This window comes from Coregonus lavaretus (genome assembly GCF_964263955.1).
Source record: "Coregonus lavaretus genome assembly, contig: HAP1_SCAFFOLD_48, whole genome shotgun sequence".
Taxonomy (NCBI): domain Eukaryota; kingdom Metazoa; phylum Chordata; class Actinopteri; order Salmoniformes; family Salmonidae; genus Coregonus; species Coregonus lavaretus.
This window is the reverse complement of record NW_028163311.1, coordinates 3,809,662-3,828,796: the sequence shown is the minus strand read 5'-3', so window position 1 is coordinate 3,828,796 and position 19,135 is coordinate 3,809,662.

Genomic DNA, 19,135 nt, shown 5'->3' with positions numbered 1-19,135 from the left:
ATGAAATAATCTTATTAAATACTTTTTTCTTTACATAGTTGAATGTGCTGACAACAAAATCACACAAAAATTATCAATGGAAATCAAATGTATCAACCCATGGAGGTCTGGATTTGGAGTCACACTCAAAATTAAAGTGGAAAACCACACTACAGGCTGATCCAACTTTAATGTAAAGTCCTTAAAACAAGTCAAAATGAGGCTCAGTAGTGTGTGTGGCCTCCACGTGCCTGTATGACCTCTACAACGCCTGGGCAACGCCTGGGCATGCTCCTGATGAGGTGGCGGATGGTCTCCTGAGGGATCTCCTCCCAGACCTGGACTAAAGCATCCACCAACTCCTGGACAGTCTGTGGTGCAACGTGGCGTTGGTGGATGGAGCGAGACATGATGTCCCAGATGTGCTCAATTGGATTCAGGTCTGGGGAACGGGCGGGCCAGTCCATAGCATCAATGCCTTCCTCTTGCAGGAACTGCTGACACACTCCAGCCACATGAGGTCTAGCATTGTCTTGCATTAGGAGGAACCCAGGGCCAACCGCACCAGCATATGGTCTCACAAGGGGTCTGAGGATCTCATCTCGGTACCTAATGGCAGTCAGGCTACCTCTGGCGAGCACATGGAGGGCTGTGCGGCCCCCCAAAGAAATGTCACCCCGCACCATGACTGACCCACCGCATGCTGGAAGATGGTGCAGGCAGCAGAACGTTCTCCACGGCGTCTCCAGACTCTGTCACGTCTGTCACGTGCTCAGTGACCTGCTTTCATCTGTGAAGAGCACAGGACGCCAGTGGCGAATTTGCCAATCTTGGTGTTCTCTGGCAAATGCCAAACGTCCTGCACGGTGTTGGGCTGTAAGCACAACCCCCACCTGTGGACGTCGGGCCCTCATACCACCCTCATGGAGTCTGTTTCTGACCGTTTGAGCAGACACATGCACATTTGTGGCCTGCTGGAGGTCATTTTGCAGGGCTCTGGCAGTGCTCCTCCTGCTCCTTGCACAAAGGCGGAGGTAGCAGTCCTGCTGCTGGGTTGTTGCCCTCCTACGGCCTCCTCCACGTCTCCTGATGTACTGGCCTGTCTCCTGGTAGCGCCTCCATGCTCTGGACACTACGCTGACAGACACAGCAAACCTTCTTGCCACAGCTCGCATTGATGTGCCATCCTGGATGAGCTGCACTACCTGAGCCACTTGTGTGGGTTGTAGACTCCGTCTCATGCTACCACTAGAGTGAAAGCACTGCCAGCATTCAAAAGTGACCAAAACATCAGCCAGGAAGCATAGGAACTGAGAAGTGGTCTGTGGTCACCACCTGCAGAACCAGTCCTTTATTGGGGGTGTCTTGCTAATTGCCTATAATTTCCACATGTTGTTTATTCCATTTGGAGATGGAATGAGCTATTCGGAGTAGAGATCCACTCCCAGCCAACCTGACACAACTGTGGGAAGCATTGCAGTCAACATGGGCCAGCATCCCTGTGGAACGCTCTCAACACCTTGGAGAGTCCATGCCCCGACGAATTGAGGCTATTCTGAGGACAAGGGGGGGTGCAACTCAATATTAGGAAGGTGTTCCTAATGTTTTGTACACTCAGTGTATATCAGATAAAGATGGTGTGATGATCAGTTTTCAGCATTAGTTTGGGTGGATTATTTTATATTACTAAACAACTTTTATTAATTATAAAAAGGCTATGAATCGACTACTTGTGTTTTTTAAATTCTCTTTTAAAATTAGATTCATTATTTTATTCATTGATTATGAATGTATTTGGATAACTGTATTGAAGTTAATTGATCTGGCGGCATGTAGCCTAGCGGTTAAGAGTGTTGGGCCAGTAACTGAAAGGTCGCTGGTTTTCAATCCTGAGCCAACATAGTGAAAAATCTGTCGTTGTGCCCTTGATCAAGGCAATTAACCCTAATTGGTTCTGTAAGTTGCTCTGGATAAGAGCATCTGCTAAATGACTCAAATGTAATGAAAAATACTGTACATTAATTTGATCTGGGCAACATCTTTTTGTGTATAATTAAATGAAACAAACTGTTTTAAATCAAATAGTTAGTGTCTATATATGAACCAAATGTTATCCCATTCACATTCTCTCAAACAAATGACCTATACTGTATATACAAGACACAACATTACCTCTTTGTTTACCCTGGACAGAGGGACAGGGCCATCGTAAGCTAGACTATGTAGCTGCTGTTGTTAGTAGCCTGCAGTTTCCATGCAATACAGCATGTCAGATCACTAGTGTTTAGGTGTATAGGCTTCTACATTTATGCAAGAGTTTTTGCTTGTGTCTGTCGGGGGTGATGTGTTATCAGGCTTGCTAAATAACTACCGGAGGGAAGTGGAGAGCGCTCCTTGAGCTTTGTGCCCGGTCCACGCGACATGGTCAAGAGACGCAAAGAGCCAGCATTAGCGCTCCGATGTGAAGGACAGCCCTTACAAAAATGTACCATCGTAGTACAATGAACAACAACATTCCAAGGTACTATAATGTTTTTTGGGTCACTACCATGGCAGGAAAATACTATGGCACTGGTGCAAATACCATGGCATTTTCCTGCCACTGTAGTGACCCAATAAACATGATAGTACCGTGGTATCTTTTTCATTGTAATACCATGTCAGGGAAATACCATGGTAGTTGCACCAGATTTTTGTAAAAAATTATACTGGGCCAAGAAACATGGAGAGAAGAAACTGCCAGATGTGTCATAATTGGACACACATTTGATATGGAACATTGGATACATTCAGCAGGGTGGGAAAAAACACAGGAAAACACGTTTTAAATGTATTGTCAGAAGGGTTGTGGTCACCATTCATGTAATACATTAAATATATACATCAGACGGTATTGGGGAGCTATTTCATAGGGTGTTCACAGGTACATTATTTTCCCATTTCAATCTTATACCAGCCAGATTGAATTTACAATATAGGGGGGTTGGCAACTAGGTTTGGCCTCCAGTCAATGTGTTGCTGAGCTTGTAGCTAGTCTGCGGGACAGAACATAATTAGCCTATTAACAAATAGCCTATAGCTGCCCAATTCATAGTCCTACACAGTGAAGCTACACTACACATTTAACACGTGGTTTGTGGGCTAATCAATTCAATGACCATAACATAATGATGTCCATCTGATTACAGTGGTAAAATCACCAATGTCTGTATTAATAGTCCTACCTGTTCTATTAAAATATATTCATTGTATTTCTCCAGTATCAAACCAGTGTGTCTTGTTTGCAACGAAACTGTCGCTGTTTGGGAAGAGTTCAATCTGAGATGTTATTATGCATCTAAGCATGGTACTTTCAGAAGTAGATTCAGAAGTCCTACGCAGAAAGGAAGGTAGGCCTAAGGAGTGAACACCCTACAGTGGGGAAAAAAAGTATTTAGTCAGCCACCAATTGTGCAAGTTCTCCCACTTAAAAAGATGAGAGGCCTGTAATTTTCATCATAGGTACACGTCAACTATGACAGACAAAATGAGGAAAAAAAATCCAGAAAATCACATTGTAGGATTTTTAATGAATTTATTTGCAAATTATGGTGGAAAATAAGTATTTGGTCACCTACAAACAAGCAAGATTTCTGGCTCTCACAGACCTGTAACTTCTTCTTTAAGAGGCTCCTCTGTCCTCCACTCGTTACCTGTATTAATGGCACCTGTTAAACTTGTTATCAGTATAAAAGACACCTGTCCACAACCTCAAACAGTCACACTCCAAACTTCACTATGGCCAAGACCAAAGAGCTGTCAAAGGACACCAGAAACAAAATTGTAGACCTGCACCAGGCTGGGAAGACTGAATCTGCAATAGGTAAGCAGCTTGGTTTGAAGAAATCAACTGTGGGAGCAATTATTAGGAAATGGAAGACATACAAAACCACTGATAATCTCCCTCGATCTGGGGCTCCACGCAAGATCTCACCCTGTGGGGTCGAAATGATCACAAGAACGGTGAGCAAAAATCCCAGAACCACACGGGGGGACCTAGTGAATGACCTGCAGAGAGCTGGGACCAAAGTAACAAAGCCTACCATTAGTAACACACTACGCTGCCAGGGACTCAAATCCTGCAGTACAGACGTGTCCCCCTGCTTAAGCCAGTACATGTCCAGGCCCGTCTGAAGTTTGCTAGAGTGCATTTGGATGATCCAGAAGAGGATTGGGAGAATGTCAGATGAAACCAAAATATAACTTTTTGGTAAAAACTCAACTCGTCGTGTTTGGAGGACAAAGAATGCTGAGTTGCATCCAAAGAACACCATACCTACTGTGAAGCATGGGGGTGGAAACATCATGCTTTGGGGCTGTTTTTCTGCAAAGGGACCAGGACGACTGATCTGTGTAAAGGAAAGAATGAATGGGGCCATGTATCATGAGATTTTGAGTGAAAACCTCCTTCCATCAGCAAGGGCATTGAAGATGAAATGTGGCTGGGTCTTTCAGCATGACAATGATCCCAAACACACCGCCCGGGCAACGAAGGAGTGGCTTCGTAAGAAGCATTTCAAGGTCCTGGAGTGGCCTAGCCAGTCTCCAGATCTCAACCCCATAGAAAATCTTTGGCGGGAGTTGAAAGTCCGTATTGCCCAGCGACAGCCCCAAAACATCACTGCTCTAGAGGAGATCTGCATGGAGGAATGGGACAAAATACCAGCAACAGTGTGTGAAAACCTTGTGAAGACTTACAGAAAACGTTTGACCTGTGTCATTGCCAACAAAGGGTATATACCAAAGTATTGAGAAACTTTTGTAATTGACCAAATACTTATTTTCCACCATAATTTGAAAATAAATTCATAAAAAATCCTACAATGTGATTTTCTGGAATTTTTTCCCTCATTTTCTCTGTCATAGTTGACGTGTACCTATGATGAAAATTACAGGCCTCTCTCATCTTTTTAAGTGGGAGAACTTGCACAATTGGTGGCTGACTAAATACTTTTTTTCCCCACCCTATGTGTTTTACAGTGGCCATTTTATTATGGACATATTGTATTATTATTGAACCTTTATTTAACTAGGCAGTTCTTATCGAATTACACAAATCCACAAGGAGTCAGTAGAAACCATATTTAATAAGAGCGTCTGCTAAATGACTCAAATGTAAAAATGTGTACTTGTTTGTTTTTTCCCAAAAATGTGTTTATCCCCAAAAATGTACGCGTCAGCAGTGAAGTTCTCAAGATGGAGGACTTTCAGTACAGCAGTGTTCCCCAATCCTGGTCCCAAAGGGGTGTACTTGTTTGTTTTTGCCCTAGCACTCACATACCTTATTCCATTCAAAGGCTGGAGTTGCCTAGTTAATAATAAAAATTAGTTGAATCCACTGTGTGAGTGTTAGGGCAAAAACTAAAAAGCTCACCCCTTTGTGTCCCCTGGACCAGGATTGGGAAACACTGTAGTACATTGCAACAAGTGTGATGATGCAAATTGTATGCAATTATCATTTTCCTCATTTGCATCATCACACTTGTTTCTCTGTACTGAAATCTTGAAAACTTAATTGCTAACATGCAACATTTTTGCCGTTGTATTAACAGTGGACTAATTAACAAAATACAACATTATATCGTTGTTTTTTTTAAACATCCCTTTCATAGCACCTACCACTACATTAAAGGAGTAGTTCACTATTTTACAACTTGAAGTCCTATATGTAAGGACGTCGGTGTGTACCCAAGATTCAAAGGTATGTACTCAGGAGAAGAATCTCTGATTTTAGCAGCGCCATTTTTACGCCTTCGCGGCATTGAACTGTGGTTCTTCAATGTTTTCCTGCCCCTGTCGAAAGGATAAAACATTTGTGGTCCTCTGTAGCTCAGCTGGTAGAACACGGCGCTTGTAACGCCAAGGTAGTGGGTTCGATCCCCGGGACCACCCATACACAACAACCACAAAAATGTATGCACGCATGACTGTAAGTCGCTTTGGATAAAAGCGTCTGCTAACTGCCATTATTTTATTATTATTACATTATTATTTGTAGATCTTTAGAAAATGTCTCCTGTATCTGCCGTTTCCATCATGTTGCAATGATTTCTTTGCTAAATGTTTTTTTGTCAAATAAACCTAGGCCAATGGAAACCTGTCTACCGATGCCATCTCTAGATCCTGCAATGCAAACTAGGCTCCACTGTCACAATCAGGACTAGGTGACTGTAGGGTTAGAATCAGTGTGGAAGGAGAGAGGCAGGCTGGGTTTGTCCTCACTGTTAATCTGTCAACTCTGGATAGGATCCCAGTCCTAAATAGAAGTCTGAGATCAACTTCCTGGTCCCCTGTGAATGCCACACCCCCTCCCATTGTACCTTATGTATGAACACATTTTGAACAATGGCTGCCCAATATGCTGTGATCCTTACTAACACAATAGGAAAGGTTGTGGTTGATGTGGGCCATCACATGTGAGTACTCAGGACTTTCACTCTGAGCATTCATATCAATGACTCACCCTCAAATGGACCATCAATACCGGAGTTCTACAATACTATTTACATAATCAACTGGACATTGCAACAGCCTGAACCTCAATATAGTCCTGGGCATCAACTCTAACAATGGGGGATTGCCATTAAACCCATACAACTCATCCAGAATGCCGCAGCCCGTCTGGTGTTCAACCTTCCCAAGTTCTCTCATGTCACCCCGCTCCTCCGCACACTCCACTGGCTTCCAGTTGAAGCTCGCATCTGCTACAAGACCATGGTGCTTGCCTACGGAGCTGTGAGGGGAACGGCACCTCCGTACCTTCAGGCTCTGATCAGTCCCTACACCCAAACGAGGACATAGTGTTCATCCACCTCTGGCCTGCTGGCTCCCCTACCTCTGCGGAAGCACAGTTCCCGCTCAGCCAAGTCAAAACTGTTCGCTGCTCTGGCACCCCAATGGTGGAACAAGCTCCCTCACGACGCCAGGACAGCGGAGTCACTCACCACCTTCCGGAGACACTTGAAACCCCACCTCTTTAAGGAATACCTGGGATAGGATAAAGTAATCCTTCTACCCCCCCTTACCCCACCCCCAAAAAAAAAAAAAAAAACATATTGTAAAGTGGTTATCCCACTGGCTATAAGGTGAATGCACCAATTTGTAAGTCGCTCTGGATAAGAGCGTCTGCTAAATGACGTAAATGTAAATGTAAATGGAATGGAAAGGTTCTGTTGAAATGAATACTGTAGTGGTGTGAGAAAGGTAACACAAGCTTCCTCTCTGGTTCCACTCCCCAATAATAAGTGGGTCATTTTAAATCACAACAAATGGAAAAAAAGACAAATATAATATTTGTTGTTTTATTTCATCGTTACCTAAGAAGAAGGCCTTTATGCTGAACATTTTTATTAATATGCATTACAGAAAATAATGGGGACTTGCAAATTGGATTGTCCCAATGGTGATGCGTTGAGGTGTAGTGACATGTTTTGACTAGATAAATAATATAGAAGAGAAATTGGCTCAGTTAAAATGTTTCTAGTCAAAAATGTATATTTGGATGCCGTGTTCAAAAAGCATATTTTGTATTTATATTGCATTTTTTTTATTTAACTTTTATATGAACATTTTCCCCAGTGATACAACACAGTGCTAAAGGTTTTAAAACAGAGGCTGCTGTATGACTGTAGATTACATCACCATAATCAAGCACTGGGAGAAGCGTTGCTTGAACAATCTTCCTTCTACTTTCCAAAGTGAAGCAGGATTTATTTATATAAAATAGTTTTTGGGGGAACAAAGCAAATTATAGGTCTTGTAAACGAAAACTTAAACGCTGTGAGGCTTTTGCCTCACCCTCTGATGGACCATCAATGCCAGAGTTCTACAAGACTGTTTACATAATCAACTGGGCATTTCAACAGTCTGTCCCTCAATATAGTCCTGGTCATATATTGTTTATCTTACTATTGTTATAACTGCTAACTTTTTAGCATTTGTGGCACAAATCCATTGCAAGTCAATGGTACGTATACAGTCACAGTGAAAGTCTACACACCCCTTTACATTTTGCTAGCTTAAATATGAATAGAGATTAAATATTGTTTTTATCCTGCCGACCTACAAAAACTATCCCACATTTTCAAAGTGTAAGAAAATTGTAGGACAACGTTCCAACTCCTGAGTGGCGCAGTGGTCTAAGGCACTGCATCGCAGTGCTAACTGTGCCACTAGAGATCCTGGTTCGAATCCAGGCTCTGTCGCAGCCGGCCGCGACCGGGAGACTCATGGGCGGCGCACAATTGGTCCAGGGTAGGGGAGGGAATGGCCGGCAGGGATGTAGCTCAGTTGATAGAGCATGGCGTTTGCAACGCCAGGGTTGTGGGTTCGATTCCCACAGGGGGCCTGTATAAAAAAAAAGATGTATTCACTAACTGTAAGTCGCTCTGGATAAGAGCGTCTGCTAAATGACTAAAATGTAAAGATATCCAGTAGTTTTGATTACATATATTTTCACACCCCATGAAACAGTTCTACAGCATCTGTACATGTGTGCTGTGGCTTGTAACTTGCTAGGTAGCAGTTTAAGACATGGTTTGAATCCTAATCAACCCATCCAATGTGAGTACATGTTGAAGTACAGTAGATTAATAAAGCTACAGTACTGCAGCTGGTGACAAAGCTGCGTATATTGAAAAAGCTTGTTAGTGCATAGGTCAAATGTATCTTTGTGATGCTCATTTCAGGTCTTTTTTCCAGCTTTAGACAAACACTAAATATTTCACTTAAAACATAGTTTTGTTGTATTTAATGATAGAGAAGAGAAGAGTTTGACCAACACAGATTCATGTCCAATCTTTGAGGACGTGTCTACATTGTTAGAGTGGTCACATGCCAATCTGTTCCATATAATAGACAGTCTTTGGAACAGTGGAAGGCTGCATGGCCCCTTGGTTGTTGCTAAGCATGTATTCTTCTTCTATGGTGTTTATTGGTGGTGTTCAGACCAACGTTAAAGGTACATCACTGCCACCTTCTGGGCTGGAGTGTGATAGAGACATGTGGTTCTGTCCTGGTGAGATCACAGGGTCAGAGAAAACTCCTGACTGTGGTCATACCAAAACACTCCAGGCACTCAGCCCATAAGAGCCATTCATACTGTCAGATCTAATATAGAAGAACTGAATACAACCATAAGAACCATTCATACTGTCAGATCTAATATGGAAGAACTGAATACAACCATAAGAACCATTCATACTGTCAGATCTAATATGGAAGAACTGAATACAACCATAAGAACCATTCATACTGTCAGATATAATATGGAAGAACTGAATACAACCATAAGAACCATTCATACTGTCAGATTTAATATGGAAGAACTGAATACAAAAGAGAAGGAGAGGTTGACCAGTACAAATTCATGTACAAACATTATTTTTCATTGGTAGATCAATGTAGTTTTCCAAACAAATTCATCATCAGTTTTTTGTAAGATTTTAACTAACTGAACTAAACTATAAACACAACATCCAGCAATTGTACAGGGGTACAGTTCATATAAGGAAATCAGTCAATTGAAATACATTCATTAGGCCCTAATCTATGGATTTCACATGACAGGGGCCCACCCATCAGCCAATAAGAATGATTTTTCACCACTAAAAGGGCTTTATTACAGATATAAACACTCCTCAGTTTCATCAGCTGTCCGGGTGGCTGGTCTCAGATAATCCTGCAGGTGAAGAAGCCAGATGTGGAGGTCCTGGGCTTGCACGGTTATACGTGGTCTACGGCTGTGAAGCCAGTCGGTAGAGAAATGTACATTCAATTCTCTGGCAACAGCTCTTGTGAACATTCCTGCAGTCAGCATGCCAATTGCGCACTCCCTCAAAATGTAGACATCTGTGGCATTGTGTTGTGACAAAACTGCACATTTCAGAGTGGCCTTTTATTGTACACAGCACAAGGTGCACCTGTGTAATGATCATGCTGTTTAATCAGCTTCTTGATATGGCAATGGAGAAATGCTCACTAACAGGGATGGAAACAAACTTGTGCACAAAATTTGAAATAAATAAGCTTTTTGTGCGTATGGAAAATTTCTGGAATCTTTAATTTCAGCTCATGAAACATGGAACCAACACTATACATGGCAAGTTTATATTTTTGTTCAGTATAGTTTAGAAGACAATTTACTAAACACTTAGTCATTTCATTTTAATTGTCACATGTTTGGTAAACAACAGGTGTAGACTAACAGTGAAATGTTGACCAACAATAGAGAACACAATACAACAATTATAATAATAGGAAAAAAGATTGTAGCACAAGGAATTAATACACGATGAGCAATGGTAGCTTGGGTATATACATTGGGTGCCAATACCTAGTCAATGATAGCTCGGCTATATACAGTGAGGGAAAAAAGTATTTGATCCCCTGCTGATTTTGTACGTTTGCCCACTGACCAATAAATTATCAGTCTATAATGACAATGACCGAAAACACACGGCCAAGGCAACAAAGGAGTGGCTCAAGAAGAAGCACATTAAGGTCCTGGAGTGGCCTAGCCAGTCTCCAGACCTTAATGCCATAGAAAATCTGTGGAGGGAGCTGAAGGGTCGAGTTGCCAAACGTCAGCCTCGAAACCTTAATGAATATCTGCAAAGAGGAGTGGAACAAAATCCCTCCTGAGATGTGTGGAAACCTGGTGGCCAACTACAAGAAACGTCTGACCTCTGTGATTGGCAACAAGGGTTTTGCCACCAAGAACTTGTTTTGCAGAGGGGTCAAATACTTATTTCCCTCATTAAAATGCAAATAAATTTATAACATTTTTTACATGCGTTTTTCTGGATTTTTGTTTTGTTATTCTGTCTCTCAATGTTTAAATAAACCTACCATTAAAATTATAAACTGATCATGTCTTTGTCAGTGGGCAACCGTACAAAATCAGCGGGGATCAAATACTTTTTTCCCTCACTGTAAATGGGGTGCCAATGCCTAGGCAATGATAGCTTGGCTATATTTACATGGGGTGCCAATACCTAGTCAATGATAGCTTGGCTATATACATGGGGTGCCAATACCTAGTCAATGGTAGCTTGGCTATATACATGGGGTGCCAATACCTAGGCAATGATAGCTTGGCTATATTTACATGGGGTGACAATACCTAGTCAATGATGGTTTGGCTATACGTTATACACCAAAATTTGCAAATAAATTCATTAAAAATCCTACAATGTGATTTTCTGGATTTTTTTCCCTCAATTTGTCTGTCATAGTTGACGTGTACCTATGAAGAAAATTACAGGCCTCTCTCATCTTTTTAAGTGCTAGAACTTGCACAATTGGTGGCTGACTAAATACTTTCCCCCCCACTGTATACAGTGCCTTCTGAAAGTATTCAGACCCCTTACATTTTCCACATTTTATTACGTTACAGCCATATTCTAAAACTGATTAAATAGTTTTACCCCTCATCAATCTACACACAATACCCCATAATGTCAAAGCAAAATACAGGTTTTTAGAAGTTTTTCCTAATTCATTAATAAAAAACTGAAATATCAAATTTATGTAAGTACTCAGACCCTTTACTCAGTACTTTCTTGATGCACCTTTGGCAGCGATTACTTCTTGGGTATAACGCTACAAGATTGGTACACCTGTATTTGGGGAGTTTCTTCAATTCTTCTCTGCAGATCCTCTCAAGCTCTGTCAGGTTGAATGGGGAGCGTTGCTGCACAGCTATTTTCTGTTCTCTCCAGAGATGTTCAATCGGGTTCAAGTCTGGGCTCTGGCTGGGCCAGGTGAACCTTCGCCCCAGTCTGAAGTCCTGAGCGCTCTGGAGCAGGTTTTCATCAAGGATCTCTCTGTACTTTGCTCCGTTTATTATTCCCTCGATCCTGACTAGTCTCCCAGTCCCTGCCTCTGAAAAACATCCGCACAGCATGATACTGCCACGACCATGCTTCACCGTAGGCATGGTGCCAGGTTATCTCCAGACGTGACGCTTGGCATTCAGGCCAAAGAGTTCAATCTAGGTAACATCAGACCAGATAATCTTGTTTTTTATGGTCAGAGTCCTTTAGGTGCCTCTTGGCAAACTCCAAGTGGGCTGAACTCTGGAGCTCTGTCAAAGTGATCATCGGGTTCTTGGTCACCTCCCTGACCAAGGCCCTTCTCCCTCGATTGCTCAGTTTGGCCGGGCGGACAGCTCTAGGACGAGTCTTGGTGGTTCCAAACTTCTTCCATTTAAGAATGATGGAGGCCACTGTGTTATTGGGGACTTTCAATGCTGCAGAAATGTTCTGGTACCCTTCCCCAGATCTGTGCCTCGACACAATCCTGTCTTGGAACTCTAAGGACAATTCCTTCGACCTCATGGCTTGGTTTTTGCTCTGACATGCACTGTCAACTGTGGGATGTTATATAGACAGGTGTGTGCCTTTCCAAACCATGTCCAATCAATTTAATTTATCTCAGGTGGACTCCAATCAATTTGTAGAAACATCTCAACGAAGACCAATGGAAACAGGATGCGCCTGAGCAAAACTTCGAGATTCATAGCAAAGGGTCTGGAATACTTATGTAAATAAGGTATCTGTTTTTAATTTCTAATACATTTGCAAACATTTCTAAACCTGTTATCGCTTTGTCATTATGGGGTATTGCGTGTAGATTGATGAGGGATTTTTTAAATCAATATTACAATAAGGCTGTAATGTTTTTTGTTTTTTTTAAGTCAAGGGGTCTGAATCCTTTCAGACTGCACTGCATAGACACAACTATTTCACTTTAAACACTTTGTTATATTTATGCACAAGAGAAGAAGAGGTTGCCCAGCACAAACTCATGTACAAACATGATTTTTCATTACATATTTGGAATTTAGCAGATGCTCTTATCCAATCGGGAGAAACTCTTGTCATATTAAGAGCAAAAGTAAGGATTCTCTCCTGTGTGTGTTCTCTGATGACCTTGCAGATTAGCTGTTGCTTTTAGATCAGTGGTAAGCCTTCTCTCGTTTTATGTTTACCTTGGCGTCTTTTTAAATGGCCTATTTGAGTGAAAATCTTTCCACAGTCAGAGCATGAGTAAGGCTTCTCTCCTGTATGTATACATTCATGTTGTTTTAAGTTGCCAAGTTGAGAGAAACTCGACCCACATTCAGACCAGGATTAAGGCTTCTCTCCTGTGTGTATCCTTTGGTGTGATTTTAAGCTTTCCTGTCGAAACAAATTCTTTCCACAGTCAGAGCAGGAGTAAGGCTTCTCTCCTGTGTGTGTTCTCTGATGACGTTTTAGCTCAGTTGATGTTATGAAGCATTTTACAAAGTCAGAGCAGGAGTAAGGCTTCGGCTTCTCTCCTGTATGTATACGTTCATGATTTTTTAAGGTGCCCAGATGAGAGAAACTAGACCCACAGTCAGAGCAGGAGTAAGGCTTCTCTCCTGTGTGTATCCTTTGGTGCGATTTTAAGCTTTCCTGTCGAGAGAAATTCTTCCCACAGTCAGAGCAGGAGTAAGGCTTCTCTCCTGTGTGTGTTCTCTGATGAACTTTTAACTCAAATGATGTTTTGAAGCATTTTACACAGTCAGGGCAGGAGTAATGCTTCTCTCCTGTGTGTATGTTCATGTGCTTTAAAATGGCCCAGTCGAGAGAAATTCTTCCCACAGTCAGAGCAGGAGTAAGGCTTCTCTCCTGTATGTATACGTTCATGGATTTTACAGTGAACCAGTTGAGAAAAACTCTTTCCACAGTCAGAGCATGAGTAAGGCTTCTCTCCTGTATGTATACGTTCATGATTTTTTAAGGTGCCCAGGTGAGAGAAACTCGACCCACAGTCAGAGCAGGAGTAAGGCTTCTCTCCTGTGTGTATCCTTTGGTGCGATTTTAAGCTTTCCCGTAGAGAAAAATTCTTCCCACAGTCAGAGCAGGAGTAAGGCTTCTCTCCTGTGTGTGTTCTCTGATGACGTTTTAGCTCAGTTGATGTTATGAAGCATTTTACACAGCCAGAGCAGGAGTAAGGCTTCGGCTTCTCTCCTGTATGTATACGTTCATGATTTTTTAAGGTGCCCAGATGAGAGAAACTAGACCCACAGTCAGAGCAGGAGTAAGGCTTCTCTCCTGTGTGTATCCTTTGGTGCAATTTTAAGCTTTCCTGTCGAGAGAAATTCTTCCCACAGTCAGAGCAGGAGTAAGGCTTCTCTCCTGTGTGTGTTCTCTGATGAACTTTTAACTCAAATGATGTTTTGAAGCATTTTACACAGTCAGGGCAGGAGTAAGGCTTCTCTCCTGTGTGTATACGTTCATGTGCTTTTAAATGGCCCAGTCGAGAGAAACTCTTCCCACAGTCAGAGCATGAGTAAGGCTTCTCTCCTGTATGTATACGTTCATGGATTTTAAAGTGAACCAGTTGAGAAAAACTCTTCCCACAGTCAGAGCAGGAGTAAGGCTTCTCTCCTGTGTGTATCCTTTGGTGCGATTTTAAGCTTTCCCGTAGAGAAAAATTCTTCCCACAGTCAGAGCAGGAGTAAGGCTTCTCTCCTGTGTGTATACGTTCATGATTTTTTAAGGTGCCCAGGTGAGAGAAACTCGACCCACAGTCAGAGCAGGAGTAAGGCTTCTCTCCTGTGTGTATCCTTTGGTGCGATTTTAAGCTTTCCTGTAGAGAGAAATTCTTCCCACAGTCAGAGCAGGAGTAAGGCTTCTCTCCTGTGTGTGTTCTCTGATGAACTTTTAGACCATTTGATGTTGTGAAGCATTTTACACACTCAGAGCAGGAGTAAGGCTTCTCTCTTGTATGTATAGGTTCATGTTGTTTTAAGGTGCCCAGTCGAGAGAAATTCTTCCCACAGTCAGTACAGGAATTCAGATTCTCTCCTGTGTGTATTTGTAGGTGTACTTTTAACTTTGATAGAATTGAGAAACTCGCCTCACAATGTGGGCAGTGGTGAGACCTCTTAGCTCTGTGATCTTCCTGCAGTTGCTCTCTGGATGTAGAGAATGTCTCAACATGGTGTCCTGTGTGAACAACATCAGAAGAACCAGTCAGTTGGTGTGATATACATGTCAATCAAATGTATTTAATGAAGCCCTTTTTACATCAGAAGTTGTCACAAAGTGCTTTATAGAAACCCAGCCTAAAACCCCAAAGAGCAAGCAATGCAGATGTAGAAGCCATATCATCCTCCACTCACTATCAGAAGGGTTAGTAACTACACAGACTCATTTAATAGAACTTTAAAACATTGGCAGTTTGTCTACTTCACTTCTTTAGTCTACTCTCTGATCACTCCAGATAGCCCAGTGAATAAAACACATGCTGCCAATACTGGTGTAAAACCATGCAAGGGTCAGTAGCATGAAATAATATCTACCTTCTCATTGAAACAGTTCATCATGAAACAGTTATACTCCAACTTTTCATGCACAGTGGGAAGTTGGAATGAATAACACAAACTTAGTTAGATAGAACCTGCTCTTACCATGAGAAACAGATTTCCCAATCTTCTCCTCCTCTTCTTCATCTTTAATGTTGACATTCAGCTCCAGTGTTTGACTGCAGTCTTCCAGCTTCACTGATACCATCTCTGGATCCTGCAGTGCAAACTGGGCACCACTGTCACAATCAGGACCCAGTGACTGTAGGTTTGGACTCAGTGTGGAAGGAGAGAGGCAGGCTGGGTTTGTCCTCACTATTGATGTTACCGGCCTCAGACTTAATTCTAGTGGTCCTGTAGTAACAATGAGAAACAGACACAAAAAGTTAGTGTCTTGACAGTTCTGACACTTTCTTTATTCTCTAAAAATATATTATATTTCTTCTTGTTAAATTATCTAATTCAGTGATTGACTTGGACTGAAATAGGTGCCGGTACTGTTTATATTTAGGTGCAGGAGCTCCACAATACTGTTGAGCTAACATTCTATAAGAGGAACATGAGCTCAAGCACTAGATATTTGAGGTGCCGGTACTTAACCTATAGCAGATTCTTCCAAATTCACATACAGTACCAGTCAAAAGTTTTAGAACACCTATTTATCATCATTTGTATTATTTTCTACATTGTAGATTAAATATTCTACAAAGCTGTCATCAAGGCAAAGGGTGGCTACTTTGAGGAAACTAAAATATAAAATATAAAAGAAAAACCCTTGAATGAGTAGGTGTGTCCAAACTTTTGACTGGTACAGTAAATGCATAAATGAAAAAAGCCATTTAGTACAAGGTCACTGTTTGTTTTAGGCAGCACTATGTACTATTTTCCTGAATAACCTTGTCTTCACTGTATTATTTCAATCAAAAAACTATTGTATTTTCCATTCACACCATAGTAACATTTATCGATAAATACAGAAACAACTGAATGTGTCTGAATATTAGTACACGTGGTCCTCTGTAGCTCAATTGGTAGAGCATGGCGCTTGTAACGCCAGGGTAGTGGATTCGATCCCCGGGACCACCCATACGTAAAAATGTATGCGCACATGACTGTAAGTCGCTTTGGATAAAAGCGTCTGCTAAATGGCATATTATATTATTATTAGAAAACGTATAATCATTACATTCAGCTTCAAAACAGTAGTGCAACCCTGAAATTGTCTCTCTGCTGCACTGAAGTCCATTGACGCTGACCGCGTGGGCGGCGCCATTTTTACCAGCTCGTTAATTTTACACAAAACCAAAAATGCAAAACAAACTCTGAAATCAAAAATAAATTGATTATTTATGAAATCACCTTGAGGAAATTATGTACATCCATTCAGACAAACCCAAAGTATCTAGCTATGTGACTTGTAAAATAGTTACCAGGTGTACTCAGTTTGACATAAAAATAACACATCAAACGTTTACCCAACGTGATAATACCTTAACGGATTTGTTACCTAGCATGGTATGACATGTTCTTTCGATATTAGAACGTTTAAACGTGCTATTTCATACTGATATTACGTATTTTATAAAGTATTAGTTAATGTTTGGAATAATGAGAGCTGCATAAGGATTTGGAGGATGACATACATTCCATGTATTTATTTCTGTCACTGGTGGGTGCCAGAAGGTATATGGGCCAAGATAGCTGGGGGGCCACTGGTGCTAATCTTAGAAGGAGTACGTGATGGAATATCCTGACTAGGGTGCAACACGATACCATATAGGGTGATCCTATATGTGGCGAGGAGTGACACTCAATAATGGTTGGCAACTGTTGGATGGAATTAGCTCGGAAAAGCATTATATAAACTAAGAGGTTTTCTATGCAAGTCATTCAGATGACAATAGGCTACACCGGTACCGCTTGTCATGTGAATCTGGTACTGTAATATTAAATATTTTGAACCAACTCTCCATCTAAGTGTTTAACTATTCTCTTGCATACTGAATTACTTGATGCCAGAGAAACTCGTCATAACACATACCTATAGTAATAAAAAGAAACGGACACAAAGGTTCTTCTTGACATTACAGTTCTGGCGCTTTCTTTATACTGAAGAATGGTGCGTGCCTGCCTGGAACTTCCTGTTCCCCCACTACCACAGTGCAGCCACAGTTAGAACAATGAGATAGATATTTCACTGGATGTATAATTGTGAAGCATCCGGTTGGCGTTTCCACTCACTACCAAATATGGCAGTGAGAGGAAGCCCACTGGCCGGCAGTGGGAGAAGGTGGAAGGAGATGGATTTTGGCCGACATTCTGCAAATGTTCTAATCGATGAAACATCTTATCTTAATACAGTTCTGTTCCCAAAACTAAAATCTGTTATGCACAGAGTGGACTAAGTTTTGTGGACTTACCTGTTGCAAATGTTTTTAAAAAATCATGTTATTTTGAAGGAACGCAAAGGCGAACTGAGTTATTGCACACGAGCGCTTCACAGAGGAGGCGTTCCCTAACAGAAATATGCAGATGTATGCTAGAATACGCCAATAGGATCTCGCTAGCTCGTGCTTGGCTCTACCCACTATGACTCATCAGTTCCCACTGGAAACGACCAGCTTTGGTCTGTCTTGGTTTAGTTCTAAAAAAATATTTGGTGCGTTCAGGGATCCTTGGGATGGCCCTACCCCATTATATGAGAAGGGTGGTGCTTAATTTGAGCTGGATCCTCCGGTACCTCTCAGTTTTGTAGTCTTTCGTTCCGGAACCCATTTGCCAGAATCACATAACCTACCTCTTGTGGCAAGAAAAATAATTTCCACTGTTTGTAATGTAAAAATACTAATAAAAGCAATCGGAGTAATTACATTTAGATTATTCTGTAATTGTCATGCCCCCTAAAAAAACTTAATGTGAAAACGTGCATGATATTCTAAGAATTGGTTAATGTTGGTCCGTCTTGGGTTTATGGTTTGCGCAACATTGTAGCCTAGACCAAGGCGTGGCCATTGCTGTGGTGAGAGAGAGAAGCACGCCTGTATCTCTCACAGAAATAAAATTACATTCACTTTCTATGATCTCTCTCCCTCTCTGTGCTGTTATAGACATAAGCCGGCAACTCTCTTCTCTCCAGCATTGCACTTCATCATTTATCTCCTAATAGAATAATAGCTGTGGGAAGTGTGCTGGAGGTGCTGCAGCACTCTGCAGTCTGTTCTGAAAGAAATTAAATAATTCCCAATACTACACCAGGAGTAAGCCTAGAATTTCGCCACAGAGGATCCATAGCTAATTTTAAAAAATAGCCTAGCTGTGGATTGTGTGTAGACAAATCACAAGGCATGCCTAACGTGTGGCAAATCTGTCAGTTAACAGCATGCAGCCAAAACAGGCCTTTCGCAAATATTTCTAATACAATCGCTGGAAAACATAGCTGGTAAATCAAATGGATCCTGTTGAAAATAAAATACTAATGTCTGTATGTTCCCAAGTTATCAACTTCCAAATAGGCCTATTGAGCGAACAGCATTGTTTAAAAAAGTAAAGCAAGAGAGAGATAAGCTTTTGGCCGGTGAGTGAGCTGCACATCATTGGGTGAGTCAGTGAAACTGGAAAGCTTTTTTAGGACTATATCTTCCTCCTCATATTATACAATGTGTTTCTCTGCACACTTAGGGGCCTCGGCTATTGATGGATTCAAGACAAGGTCGTTTTTATTGATCTCAGATTCTCAGTGTCAAAGTAGCCTGTCATTTGTGAGGTATAGAAAACGTATTG